Consider the following 14958-nt stretch of genomic DNA (forward strand, 5'->3'; position numbering starts at 1 on the left):
AAAATTATAATAAAATAAATTCCCCAAGAGGAGAGAGAGGCTCAAACTAGCTTTAAACAGCATGTGTGAAATCTGACAAAGGCTGCAGCTGCCTAACACATTTCTGCACTTGGGGAAAATAGGACTTAGCACTGAATAAACAGGTTGCACAGGTAAGATTGGATTTTTAAAGTGTTTCCACCAATTGAGTTATGTCAGATGCTGGTTCTTTGGGTAAGTCCCCCACCAGCTGACTCCCTCAACCCTCACACAGGAAAGCTTCACAGACAAAACCAGATCCCCTCTCCTCCTTACCCTAAAGTGAAGCAAACAGAGCAACTGTATGAGTCACAATACACCCATCCTGCTAACTGTCACCCACATGTGACTAGGTTACTGGGCAACGTCCTCTGGTGAGGAACAAATGTAATGTGTTACCAGAAGGAGGAAATAAGTGGCAACAGCTTTCTTGCTGTAAACCTGTTGACTGCAAAGAGAGAGAGAGAGAGAGAGAGAGAGAGCACCCATCTGCACCCACAGGAAACATGGCCTGAGTTATTGCTCATGGTAAGTGAAGAACAGCTTTATCTAAAGCCCAGGTGACTTTTGGTTACAAAAGAGCTTTTTCAGTACCTGAGATCAAAGGGAAAGAGGAGCTGGTGTTTCAGCTGCGGTTTTTGTCCGCATAGATCTATTTTTAATCTTTCCCCTGGCAAAGGGAGAAGGGTGGGATGTGTGTTTGCTGGGTCACACAGCTGCTTCAAGGCACCAATTCTCTGTCAGAGTGAAGAGTTTTAATCCAAACTAAAAACCAGTGGCCAGTTCCTTGAACTACTTCCAGACTGAAGTATTTCAGGAGCACTCTGGGAAGAACTTATATCCTTCCTTAGGTTCTGTAGTCTACTGCCTTCATAACATTCCAACCTGATATTTACTTTTAACCCAAACTTGTTTCTGAGGACCTACTTCATTTTTTTCTGGTTTATTGCTTATTGTTGTTTGTTCAAACATCATGGTCAAATCAACCACAGAAAAAATATATACACTCATGCAATATTTTAAAAAACCAACATTGACCAAAATATATATTTACATTAAAATATACAAAAGAATAATATAAAAAGGTAAAATAAAATGAAACACCAAAGGTTAAAAAACTTGATACATTAAAATATCCTATTAAACCATCCAGATAAATCTTTGCAATTCACCGTATTAACCTCATTAACATTTATTCTCAGCTTTTGGGCAACCACTGCAAATCTTGCAGCTCTGTCACAAATTTGTCGGAGATAGCAAATATATGATTTTCACTTGATCATCACCATCAGGTATCTTACATAACAAATTCAAAATAAATTTTGCCTTTGGTTCAGAATACAAAGAGCAGTACAGTAAATAATAATAAAGATATTCTACTGCTGCAGCATCACATATGCAAAACACTGTTCTACCAGTATTTTGCTATTTGTTGTTGTTTAGTCGTTTAGTCGTGTCCGACTCTTTGTGACCCCATGGACCAGAGCATGCCTGCAGCAAAAGAGCCTGCTCGGCGCCCCTGGGAGCCTGGCACTGTGCCGGTTAAGACAATGGTTAAGATGGCCCTGCTGCTAGGATAGAGTGGGCATGTTGTTGTTTAGTCGTTTAGTCATGTCCGACTCTTCGTGACCCCATGGACCAGAGCACGCCAGGCACTTCTGTCTTCCACTGCCTCTCACAGTTTGGTCAAACAGAGTGGGCATACCCAGTATTATTTTGAGAAATTTGTTTTGAATGGTTTCCAGTTGACTTTGTTGTTGTTTCATCATTTAGTCGTTTGACTTATCTTAGCCAAATCTCAGATTTCTCCCCAGTAAGCCAACTGTCCTAGCACTTTACCAAAGCATACTCTCAGGTCAGAAGCAATCATATTGCCACCTCTAGTTCTAGTAAAACTGCTTGTGGGGATCTTGATGCCTGCAAAGCATTTAAGAATGGGTTTTCCTGGGGAAAGAGGCAGGGCAAAAGGAAATAACAATGAAGCACTGAGACCTAGACCTGGGAAGTGTGAATCTGTGCCTAAAAAGCACAGGGCAAAAGGTATGCGTGGATGAGCCCTCACTCGTGTTTTAGAGCATAATATTTCACTAAGTGTACACAAACATCAGTCCATGTTTGAATTCCAAAGTTTTATCCTCAGCCTTTCACAATTCATCCTGCCAAATACCTCTGTAAAATCTACAAAAACTGTGCCTAAATATTTCTTAGGCCCATTACCACACTTATTAATAAAATGGTTTAAAATCTAATATTGATCGATAGAGCTTTTTCCTTGCCCTTTGTCTTTCTCTTCACCATGCATTTGAATGGTGGTTGGGGTGCTGCTGAGAGACCCTTAGATCAGGCCATAACCTGGTGGTGAATCGTGGAAATCCAGCTGAAAGCCAATTATCTACCCCTACTGACAATGGTTCTCCCAGATCTCAGGCAGAGAGAGGTCTTTCCTTTTATTTGCTACCTCATCTATGTTTTAGCTGGAGATGGCAGGGATAGAAGTGGGCATCTGTTGTAAGCAAGGCATGTGTCCTGTCATTAGGGATGGGGAAATCTGTTATTTTCCTCATTTTTTCCAAGTTCAGTTTTCCACATTTCCACATCAGTTTGCCACTGGCGTAGCTCAGTTGGTAGCGCATGACACCTTAAATCTCAGGGCCATGGGTTCAAGCTCCATATTGGGCATAAGATTCCTGCATTGCAGTGGGTTAGACTAGATGGCCCTTGTGGTCCCTTCCACCTCAATGATTTCATTATTTAAATCCACATGCAAATTCATCACCATTTGAGCATTAAAAAAAATCACCATTTGGGGTGTGAATACACACATGCTTATACGCAGTTTTGCCTAATGCATACATTCCTCTCATATACTCCTATACTACATTAATAGCCATGACTCCCCCCACCCAAATAATTCTGGGGACTTTAGTTTGTTAAACATTCTGGGCATTGTTAGGAGACCCTTAACAAACTACAGTTCCCAGGATTCTTTGTGGAAAACCATGCCTACTGAAGTGGTCTAAGAGCACTTTAAGTGTATGGTGCGGATGTGACTCCAACCTGCTCCACCTTTTGTGTGACCGACAGTCCTTTAGATATTTGAAGACAGCTCTCCCCATGTCTCCTCTTAACTGTCTCTTCTCCATGATAAACCTACTCAACTCTTTCAACAGTTCCTCATAGGACTTTGTACCTGCAGCCATGCCTTTGCTCATTTAAAGCATTTATGTGTAGAGCGTGTGAAGTGAAAATTGCTGCAGAATGCACACGCTCCAATTCTGGAATTATTATTTGTTTAAAGGTAGGAGCAGGTGGCACAATCAGGGTGCTTGACTTTCCAATGCCAGGTGTTGCTGCTGGTTACCTAGTGGGATGAGAGTCAAGAGCATTGAACTGGGGGTGCTGTCATGCTTGCACGTTGCTAGCTCCCCGCACCTCACTCCCTCTACCTCTCAGTAACTGGAAGTGACGCTTGCTGTTGGGCAGCCAGGCGAATAGTGCTGCCTTGTCTCTACAGCCCCACCAACCACTGTTAAAAATGATTTCAGCAAGCCTGGAATGCTGAGCAGAGTGAACTCACTGAACCATAAGGAAATGGAATGATGCATTTAAGAAGAATGCAATTAAGAAGAGAGTCCAAAATGAGAAAAAAGATAAAATCTTGGAGAAAATAAAGGAAGGAGAAAAGAAATTGAGAGTGAAACCAAAGTTGCAGGAGATCCTGAAAGAGATAACGTTATATCAAGTACAATATATGAAAATGATGAATCAGGAAATAGAATGGAAAATTAAACAGATGAGACAAAAGACGTTTGAATCGGCAAATAAATGCAGAAAACTGCTGGCTTGGCAAATAAAAAAAGACAAAAACTTAATATTATTACAAACCTGGAAGTGAAAGGAAAGAATATACAGAATCCAGTGGAGATCAGAAAGTGCTTCCAGAGGTACTTCAAACGACTATATACACAGGAGACGCAGATAGAAATGGACATTGACCGTTTTTTGAAAATAAATGGACTACAAAAAATCTCTCAAGAAAATAAGTTAATGTTGAATTACAAAATAACGGACCAGGAGGTAGAAGGGGCCATTCAGAACATGCAATTAGGTAAATCCCCAGGACCGGATGGTTTGACTTCAAGATATTATAGATCCTTGAAAGAATGGTTAGTACAACCTTTAAAGGAAGTCTGTAATGAAATATTGGAAGGGAAAAGGGCACCAGAGTCGTGGAAGGAAGCTTATATTACACTTATACCGAAAACAAAGTCTGAGAAGACGCAGCTTAAGAATTACCGCCCCATATCTTTGCTTAATGTGGATTATAAAATTTTTGCAGATATTTTGGCTAAAAGACTAAAAAAGGTGTTAGTAGAAGAAATTCATAAAGATCAAGTGGGCTTTCTCCCGGGCAGACATTTGTCTGACAATACGAGGAACATAATTAATATCTTAGAGAAATTACAAGTGAATATTAATACTAAAGCAGTTCTGATATTTGTGGGCGTGGAGAAAGCCTTCGACAATATTTCTTGGAGTTTCATGAAGAAAAACTTACAAGGGATGGGGGTTGGTCAAGGGTTTGGAAATGGTATAGGTGCAATTTACTCAGAACAAAAGGCTAAATTAATTGTGAATAATGTAGTCACGGAAGAATTTAAGATAGAGAAAGGAACACGACAAGGTTGCCCAATCTCTCCATTGCTTTTTATATCAGTCCTGGAGGTTCTTTTAAACATGATTAGAAGGGACCAATTGGTTAAAGGTATACAAGTCGGAGCTAAACAGTACAAATTGAAAGCATTTGCTGATGATTTGGTATTGACATTACAGGAGCCAGAGTCTAGTACTAAAAGAGTACTGGAACTAATTCAAGAATTTGGTCAGGTAGCGGGTTTTAAGCTGAACAAAATGAAAACTAAGGTGTTAGAGAAAAACCTAACTGTGATTGAGAGAGAGGGGTTTCAGAAGGAGACAGGATTAACACTGGTTAAGAAAGTGAAATACCCAGTGGCGTAGCGTGCGGGGCGCAGGGGGGGCCAGCCGCACCGGGCGCAACGTTGGGGGGGGCGCTCGCACTCGCAGCTCTCTGCCCCTACCTGGCTCACTCTCTCTCTCTCACTGCAGTGCTGGCTGTGCGAATCCGATCCGAGCTGCCGGGTCGCCGCCCACTGTGGAGGGGGAGGGTGCCAGGTGTGCGTTGCGGTGCGGAGCGGAGAGAGAGCGAGGGAGGGACTATCTGGGGGAGGGACAGTGCAGCGGCCACCCAGCGCAGCGCTGAGCGCGGGAGAGAACCACACCCGACTAGCCCAGGCAGCAGCAAGAAGAAGCTGGCAGCGGCGGCAGGTTAGGGGTTAGGGGCGCAAATTACTTGCCTTGCCCCGGGTTAGGGGGCGCAAATTACTTGCCTTGCCCTGGGTGCTGACAACCCACGCTACGCCGCTGGAAATACCTAGGGGTTAATATGACTGCCAAGAATGTGAACTTATTTAAGGATAACTATGAAAAATGTTGGATGGAAGTGAAAAAGGACTTAGAAATATGGTCCAATCTGAAGCTATCATTGCTAGGCTGAATTGCTGTGATAAAAATGAATGTACTGCCTAGGATGCTGTTTTTGTTTCAAACATTGCAAATTCTAGATAAAATGGATTGTTTCAAGAAGTGGCAGAGAGATATTTCTAGATTTGTCTGGCAGGGCAAGAAACCATGAATAAAATTTAAGATACTAACTGATGCTAAAGAAAGAGGTGGATTTGCCCTGCCAGACCTTAAACTTTATTATGAATCAGCCGCTTTTTGCTGGCTGAGAGAATGGTTGCTTCTTGAAAACACTGACGTGCTGGATCTAGATGGTTTTAACAACGTATTTGGGTGGCATGCATATTTGTGGTATGATAAGGTCAAAGCACATAAAGCGTTTTAAAATCATATTGTTAGAAAAGCACTATTTAATGTCTGGATAAGATATAAGGACTTGCTCGAAAATAAAACCCCAAGGTGGTTGTAACCAATGGAAGTGAAGGCTCAGAAAAAGCTCAATATGGAGGCCAAATGGCCGAAATATTGGGAAATTCTGGAACAAGAGGGAGATAAAAAATAGAGTGCGGGATTGGCTCCATTATTATCAAATAATGGAGGCATATAATCTGGACAAAAAAATTGGCTTCCAGGTGGAAAAATCAAAATTGGAAATAGAGCTGTTAGATCCCAAAAGTAAGAACTTGTCAAGAATGTATAACTTGCTGTTGAAATGGAACACTCAGGATGAAACGGTAAAATCAGCTATGATTAAATGGGCACAAGATGTTGGACATAATATTGTGATGGCTGACTGGGAACAGTTATGGACCACAGGTATGAAATTTACGGCATGTAATGCTTTAAGAGAGAATATAATGAAAATGATTTACAGGTGGTACATGACACCAGTCAAGCTTGCAAAAATTTACCATTTGCCCGATAATAAATGTTGGAAATGTAAAGAGACTGAAGGCACATTCTTTCACCTTTGGTGGACATGCCCAAGGATTAAGACTTTCTGGGAAATGATCTATAATGAAATGAAAAAGGTATTTAAATATACTTTTCTGAAGAAACCAGAGGCCTTTCTCCTGGGCATGGTCGGCCAATTGGTGTCAAAGAAGGATAGAACTTTCTTTATGTATGCTACAACAGCAGCAAGAATACTTATTGCAAAGTACTGGAAGACACAAGATTTACCCACCCGGGAAGAATGGCAGATGAAGGTGATGGACTTCATGGAACTGGCGGAAATGACTGGCAGAATCCGAGACAAGGGAGAAGAGTCAGTGGAAGAAGATTGGAAGAAATTTAAAGGTTATCTACAGATATATTGTAAAATTAAGGAATGTTGGAATGAAGTTATATGGCTTTAGCAGAAATGTTATAAAGAATTAAGTACAATAGATTGTAAATGGATTAAAGGAAAAAATAATGTTAGAATTTGTCAAGTTAAATGATAGGACAGAAAATTGAGGAAGATGGAAAGGATTGCTGAAACAATTAATCAAAGTGGAATACAAAAAAAGGGAGGTGTGAGGAGGTCGCTGAAACAAGTAAAAGAAAGTTAATAACATTGAAAGTATTGGATGTGTTTTTTTAAATTGTTTTTGTTTTATTTTTGTTATGTATATGTAGTATTTTTGTCTTTGTATTTTGTTGTATGGTTTTGTTATGTTTAATTTTTTTTCTTTTTTTCTGTAACTTTCAAAACTTTAATAAATATTATTTTTTTTAAAAAAAAGGAAATGGAATGATGGAGCATCCCATCATCACAACCGCAACTGTTATTTAGGTGTGGCCTTGTAAACTATCTAATTTTTATTAATTTTTCATTAATAAGAATCCAATATAAACCACATTAATACAATACCAAATCATAATACAATTAAAAGAGCCAATTATCCGATTCCAAATTAAACATTTTGGATGACTTCCCATGTTCTAATTTTTGGCAGATGCTGTTATTCCTTGTGCCTACTCCAATCCTCTTATTTAATCCAAACAATACAATTCCAATCTTGATCCTTTGTTTTAACAAACACTGATGTGATGACTTTCGTTTGTATTTATTCCAATGCCTTTATTTTGCAAGAGGAGTTTAAGTCTTGTAACTTTCTGTATGGATTGTTGTTTTTTTTAATGTTCGTCCTTCCTTTCTTGCTGTACTCAATCATTTTTGGCATCCCCCCCTCCCCACTCCAAGGACTCATTTTTGCTGCGTAAAGGCCTCTCGCCATCTTGCTTTTCTCAAAAACAAAAGAGGTCTGGTGTCTGCCCATTACTCTAGGCAGACTTCCAGCATTTTCTTTGATTTCTTTCCCGCCCGATCACAAGTTGATATCTCGCCAGCACCGTGATAAATTAAAGTTAGAGTCCTCCTTAGGGACTATTGCCACCAAACATCCCAATGTTTCCACATAGTTCTGTTCTTTGAAATAATCCATAAGCATTATAAAGTTCTTGTTAATTCCCTCTTGCATTCCATTAATATTTGCAATCCATTATTAATTACATTTCATTAGTAGCTAATTTTTCTTTGGTGAAGAGTTGCCAAAACATAAAATGGCATAGTGAATATTTAAAGAGAGAACAAAGGCTCCTCTCTACCAACATACCAATCCAATAACGATGAAAATCTTCTCCAGATCGAGACCTTTACACTCAGTGGCTGGTTCATTTAGCAGGTTATCTTGTCTCCTTCATTCAGAACATGCTTGCTTCTTAAGTCCAAATTCTGATACATCTTAAAAAACAGAAGGACTTCCGCTCATGGTGGCTGCATTGCAGAGTTTCCGATACATGCAGTGCTATACACTCAGTGTCCCTGCCCCCCACATTCCTTTTTTTTTTTTAAAAAAAATATTTATTTATTTTTACAGAAAAAGAAGAAACAGCAGAAAAATACAGAACAGCAGAAACAGTCACAGATATACATCAAGAAAAAAGAAAAAATTAAAAATAAAAACTCCAATTTTTAAATTCATGTTTACAAAACTTTCTTAACTTCCTCACGCCTCCCTTTTTTGTGTTCCTCTTTGTCCAATCAGATACAGCAAATCCTTACCCTCTTTCGAAACTCATTTCTAATTATTAAAATCACTTCTATTATGTCTCCGATCATTCCTCCTTGTGTTTAAACACCTTTAACATATTGTTTACTTTTGACATAATATAACCTTTATCTTTCGCCCTTTTTCTATTACGTTTTTGCATACTTTTTAACACTGTATCACTAATGCCATATTATTTTTATATCCAACATCATTTTAGCATTCATAAACTTTGCAGTATTTCTGCAGATAGTTCTTAAACTTCCTCCAGTCCTCTTCCATCGCTTCTTCTCCCAGGTCTCGGATTCTGCCAGTCATTTCTGCCAATTCCATGTAGTCTATTACTTGCATCTGCCATTCTTCCAAGGTGGGCAAATCTTGTGTCTTCCAATACTTTGCGATAAGTATTCTTGCTGCTGTTGTCGCATACATAAAAAAAGTTCTATCTTTCTTTAACACCAATTGGCCGACTATGCCCAAGAGAAAGGCCTCTGGTTTCTTAAGGAAGGTATATTTAAATACCTTTTTCAATTCATTATATATCATCTCCCAGAAAGCCTTAATCTTCGGGCACGTCCACCAAAGGTGAAAGAATGTACCCTCAGTTTCTTTACATTTCCAACATTTGTTATCAGGCAGGTGATAAATTTTAGCAAGCTTGACCGGGGTCATGTACCACCTATAAATCATTTTCATAATATTCTCTCTTAAGGCATTACATGCCGTAAATTTCATACCAGTGGTCCACAACTTTTCCCAGTCAGCAAACAAAATGTTATGACCTATGTCCTGTACCCATTTAATCATAGCTGATTTAACCGTTTCATCCTGAGTATTCCATTTCAACAGCAAGTTATACATTCTTGAAAGAATCTTAGTTTTAGGTTCTAACAGTTCTGTTTCCAGTTTCGATTTTTCCACCTGGAAGCCCAGTTTTTTATCCAAATTATATGCCTCTCTTATTTGATAATAATGAAGCCAATCTCGCACTTTGTCTTTTAATTTCTCAAAACTATGCAGTTTCATTTTGTCTCCTTCCTGTTCTAATATCTCCCAATATTTCGGCCATTTGGCCTCCATATTGAGCCTTTTCAGAGCCTTTGCCTCCGTGGGTGACAACCACCTTGGGGTCTTATTTTCCAATAAATCTTTGTACCTTATCCAGACATTGAATAATGCTTTCCTGACAATATGAAGTTTGAAATTTTTGTGCACTTTAACCTTGTCGTACCACAAATATGCATGCCATCCAAAAGCATTATTAAAACCTTCCAAATCCAAAATGTCAGTGTTCTCAAGAAGCAGCCAATCTTTCAACCAGCAGAATGCTGCTGATTCATAATAAAATTTAAAGTCCGGCAGGGCAAACCCCCCTCTTTCCTTCGCAACAGTTAATATTTTAAATTTTATTCTGGGCTTTTTGCCCTGCCAGACAAATCTAGAGATATCTCTCTGCCACTTCTTGAAACAATCCATCTTGTCCACAATCTGTAAAGTTTGAAACAAAAATAACATTTTTGGCAATACATTCATCCTTATAACTGCAATTCGACCCAGCAAGGAAAGCTTCAAATTAGACCATATTTCTAAATATTTTTTAACTTCTTACCAACATTTCTCATAATTGTCTTTAAATAAATTCAAATTTTTAGCTGTCATATTAATCCCCAGATATTTCACTTTCTTAACTAGGGTCAAACCAGTCTCATTCTGAAACCTTTCTTTTTCAGTCTGTGTTAATTTTTTCTCTAAAACCTTCGTTTTTGACTTGTTCAATTTAAATTCAGCCACCTGACCAAATTCTTGAATCAGTTCTAATACCCTTTTCGTACTAGATTCTGGCTCCTGTAATGTCAAAACTAGGTCGTCTACAAAAGCCTTCAATTTATATTGTTTGGCTCTGACCTGAATTCCTTTAATCAAACGGTCCCTTCTAATCATATTCAGCAGTACCTCCAGGACCGAAATAAATAGTAATGGAGAGATAGGGCAACCCTGTCGTGTTCCTTTTTCTATCTTAAATTCTTCAGCCACCACATTATTAACTATCAGTTTAGCTTTTTGTTCTGAATAGATTGCACTTATACCATTTTCAAACCCTTGTCCCACCCCCATTCCCTTGAGATTTTTCTTCATAAAGTTCCAAGAAATATTATCAAAGGCCTTCTCCGCATCAATAAAAATTAAGGCAGCTTTTGTGTTGATATTCACTTGTAATATTTCCAAAATGTCAATTATATTCCTTGTATTATCAGACAAGTGTCTACCTGGGAGAAAGCCTGCCTGGTCCTTGTGAATCTCTTCTACTAATACTTTTTTTAATCTGTTATCTAAAATGTCAGCAAAGATTTTGTAATCCACATTTAAAAGGGATATGGGATGGTAGTTCTTGAGTTGTGTCTTTTCGGACTCTAATTTCGGTATAAGTGTGATAAAAGCTTCTTTCCACGACTCCGGCGCCTTCTTCCCCTCCATGATTTCGTTACAGATCTCCTTTAATGGTTGAATTAAGTAGTCTTTCAAAGTTTTATAGTACTTGGAGGTTAGCCCATCTGGCCCTGGAGACTTGCCCAGCTGCATGTTCTGAATGGCACCTTCAATCTCCTGTTCTGTAATTGCATAATTCAACATTATCCGTTTTTCTTGAGAATTTTTTTGTAATCCGTTGGATCTTAAAAATTGATCTATATCAGTCTCTTTCTGTGGCCCTTGTGTGTAAAGTTGTTTAAAGTATCTCTGGAAACACCTTCTAATCTCCACAGGATTCTGAATACTTTCCCCCTCTATCTCAAGATTTGTAATAGTATTTAACTTCTGTCTTTTTTTCAACTGCCAAGCTAGCAGTTTCCCACATTTATTAGCCGATTCAAATGTCCTTTGCCTCATCTGTTTTATTTTCCATTCCACTTCTTGATTTATCAATTTCATATATTGTACTTGGTATAATTTAATTTCTCTCAGAATCTCCTTAGAATTGGGTTTCGAACTTAATTTCTTCTCCCCTTCTTTTATTTTTTCCAAAATTTTATCCTTTTTTTTCATTTTGAGTCCTCTTTTTTATAGCATTCTGTTGGATTAGAAACCCTCTCATGACCGCTTTACTTGCGTCCTAGATTACTCTTTTTTCCACCATAATTCTCAAATTTACTTCGAAATAGTCTCTCAGTGTCTTTTGGGCCTTCTTGATAATCTCTTGGTCTCGTAATAAGGTGTCATTCATCTTCCATCTAAAGGAACCGGTTGGTGTTAGTTTCATTTCCATCTTTACAGCATTATGGTCGGAGCAAGTTCTTGGGCAGATTTCCACCTTTTTTATCTTAGGTGCCAGTGCTCTAGTTATCCATATCTGGTCAATTCTAGTCCATGTCAATTTGGCTTCAGAAAAGAATGTTCCTTCTCTTTCCATGGGGTTTTTGGTTCTCCATATGTCAATTAAGTCCATATTGTCAGTCAGTTCAAAAAAAGTTTTTGGTAGTCTGCCCTCTTTTGTTACAGTCTGTTTCTGTGTCTTGTCCATGTTCGTGGATACCACTCCATTCATATCTCCCATCATGATGATGTTATTATAGTCCATATAATCCAACATTGTCTCATGCAGCTTCTTGTAGAACTCCGATTTCCCCTCGTTTGGTGCATAGATTCCTAAAATCAGAAATTTTTCTCCTTGAGTTTGAATTTCAATTGCCAAGATTCTTCCTTGTTCATCTTTAAAAATAAATTTTCATGTTAGGCTTTCTTTTACATAAATGACCACTCCTCTCTTTTTAACCTTATCCGATACGATAAACTCCTGGCCCAATCTTTTATTAATCAAAACTTTCCTATGAAGCCTAATCACATGTGTTTCCTGTAGGCAAATTAGGTCCAATTGTTCCTTTTTTAATAAATGAAAAACCTTCCTCCTCTTCTCCGGGGAATTTAGACCACAAATATTCCAACTTAATAGTTGCAGAGACATGATGCTGTACTTCTATTTCCCTCCTACTGCTCCTGCCCCCCACATTCCATTGGAGTGAGAAGCAGGTATCAGATGAACTGCGAGTGAAAGCTCCCCCCCAACCCCCGGCTTGCAAGGACAATTACTCTCACATTATCCTTAATTGGCTGCATGGCCGGTGTCCGCTATCTTGGGACCCGCTGTTCACCATGGTGATTAGCACCGGAAGTCTGGTTTTATAAAATACCTAGATGTGGCTGACCAGGAACATATTGCTAATAAAAACAAGAGATGTGGAAAGACTGAGTCATACAAGTTTTTTTTTTTTGGCAGTAGGAAGTCCTATACAGAGTGCATCAGTTTACAGAGACTGTTTCCTCAAGTTGAACTAGTATGCAAGAAATTTATAGTGATTTTTTTCCCTCTTGTGCATATTTTGTTGTTGCATTTTGTTCTCTACAAATAAACGTGCTGAAGATATTAAAAGCAATCAGAGTTCTAAAGCAAATAGCACAACTGTCAATCCTGCATCTTCTTTTCAAGAAGCAACAGTAGCAGCCCCACTCCCACTTTTATTTAATTCTGTCTTAAACAAAACAAACCCTCCAGCTGTCAGACTCCCTCTGCTTAAATCAAAAATTTTGCTGAGCACTTTCTCCAAACTTTGATGGGTGTGACAAAGACTACAGAGAGCATTCCAGCCATTGAGTTGTCAAGCTTATTTTATTCTCATGAGTTAAGCTATGTCACATCTTAATCATTATGAATGGGTCCATTCACAGTAATCAATACAGTCCCTCGATCATGTCATACAAATAGTTCACAAGGAGCACTTTGCAAAGCAGAAGATAAACTAGAGGGCATATGTTATTATCCCAGCACTGCAACAGCCCCTTCTCTACATTTTCTTTGCACCCAACTCTTCTCTTGTTGCAAACCCCCATTTTCAAAAATTGAAAGCTGAGTTATGTGGACTGCATGCAGAGATTTCCATCTGACTTTCCTTTTATTTCCATGGTCTACAGCCTGCGGCTATGTGGCAGCTAAAATTAGGGAATGCTGCTGCTGCTGTCAAAGCAAAGAGGAGCAACAGCAGGAGGCAAATGAGAAACCAGGTAAGGAGGAACTGGAGACCCTCTGTGCAGAGATGGGGAACCAGGTGTTGTTCATAAGCCTTGGTCATTGGCAGGAGCTGGTGGGGGTTGGAATCTTAACGTCTGGAGGGCCATAAGTTTCCAATCCCTGCAGCTGTGGGCATATGGTTAAGAAGAACCCTACTGGACCAGACCAAAGGCCCTTCTGGTCCAGCAGCATGATTCCAAAGCAGAAGCCGATCAGATGCTTTCGGGAAGCATGACAAAAATAGCCATTCTCCAAAGGGACTCTTAGAAAAGATGTGTAGCAGAGGTGGAAAAGGTGCATAAAGGGGGAAACCACCTCCCCCCCCCCCAAGAAAACAAAGGGCTAGAGCAAAGGTGGGTAATCAATTTCAGGCTGAGGGCCACATTACCTTCTGGACAACTGTTGCTCCAGGAGAGCAAGAGGTGATATCATAGTTCAGTGACTGTATCCCAGCCAATGAAAAATCCCCAGGGACAGTTCAAAGCAGGTGAGGGGGGGAACTGGGGGAGGGGCTACTGCCTGAGAAGAGTTGCAAGGGCCAGCTAGAGAGGCCTGGAGGTCTGCATTTGGCTCCCAAGCTGGAGGCTCTCCCAGTGAGAAGGAAGTTTGCAATGTTTTTGTATTTTTCCATTTAGAAAAAAAGGTGAAAAGAGGAGGAGAGTGTTAGAAGTGTATGAGATTATGTGGAGAAAGTGGATAGGGAGAATGTCCCCCCCCCCCATAGTTCATAATACTTGAACAAAGTGTGTGTGGGGGGGGCTTCCAAGGCAGCTGACCCATGGGATTCAGCCGAATCCCAAATTCAGCTAAAATTGGCTACTAATTGCTTCTAATTCTCCCTCCCTTTGTACAAGTAACTACATGACACGCCTCATCTGGAAGAGCTGAGCCACCAGCAACATGTACGCTTCCCGTCCAAAGTCAGCCTGTTAGAAGATGACGCTAAAAGCCTACAAGGAGCATCTTCCCTGGGACAAGATCCTGCACTGCTTCCCCTCAAGCAACTATGATGTCAGCAAGTCCACACCCTCTTGCATCATCACAGACCATAATGAAGACAGATTCACAAACTCCTCTTTCAGCGGAGATGAATGTGTCTGAAAACCCTCTGCCTGTGATGCCCATAGATAGTTATGAAATTATAAAATGATTTAATTGCAAGTGAAATGAAAAGGAAATTGTACTAATTAAAAGCTATGTTATATTGTTATTAGTCTTTGATGGTTTTTTATTTTCCCCATCGAAAATTATGAGTTGCATTGCAAAAGCGCAATTACAGTACAGTGAAATAGCCTGCATTACTTC

At 39.5% G+C, this 14958-nt stretch overlaps 1 long non-coding RNA gene across 1 annotated transcript; it reads left to right on the plus strand.

Moving 5' to 3' along the window:
* The first annotated feature begins 394 nt into the window (after positions 1-394).
* LOC307207945 lies at positions 395-14863 on the plus strand. The gene is made up of 3 exons (XR_013834862.1): positions 395-546; positions 13557-13646; positions 14508-14863. It is a non-coding gene; the product is annotated as an uncharacterized lncRNA (long non-coding RNA).
* The last annotated feature ends 95 nt before the right edge of the window (positions 14864-14958 follow it).

Source organism: Podarcis cretensis (assembly GCF_951804945.1).
Source record: "Podarcis cretensis genome assembly, chromosome: Z".
Taxonomy (NCBI): domain Eukaryota; kingdom Metazoa; phylum Chordata; class Lepidosauria; order Squamata; family Lacertidae; genus Podarcis; species Podarcis cretensis.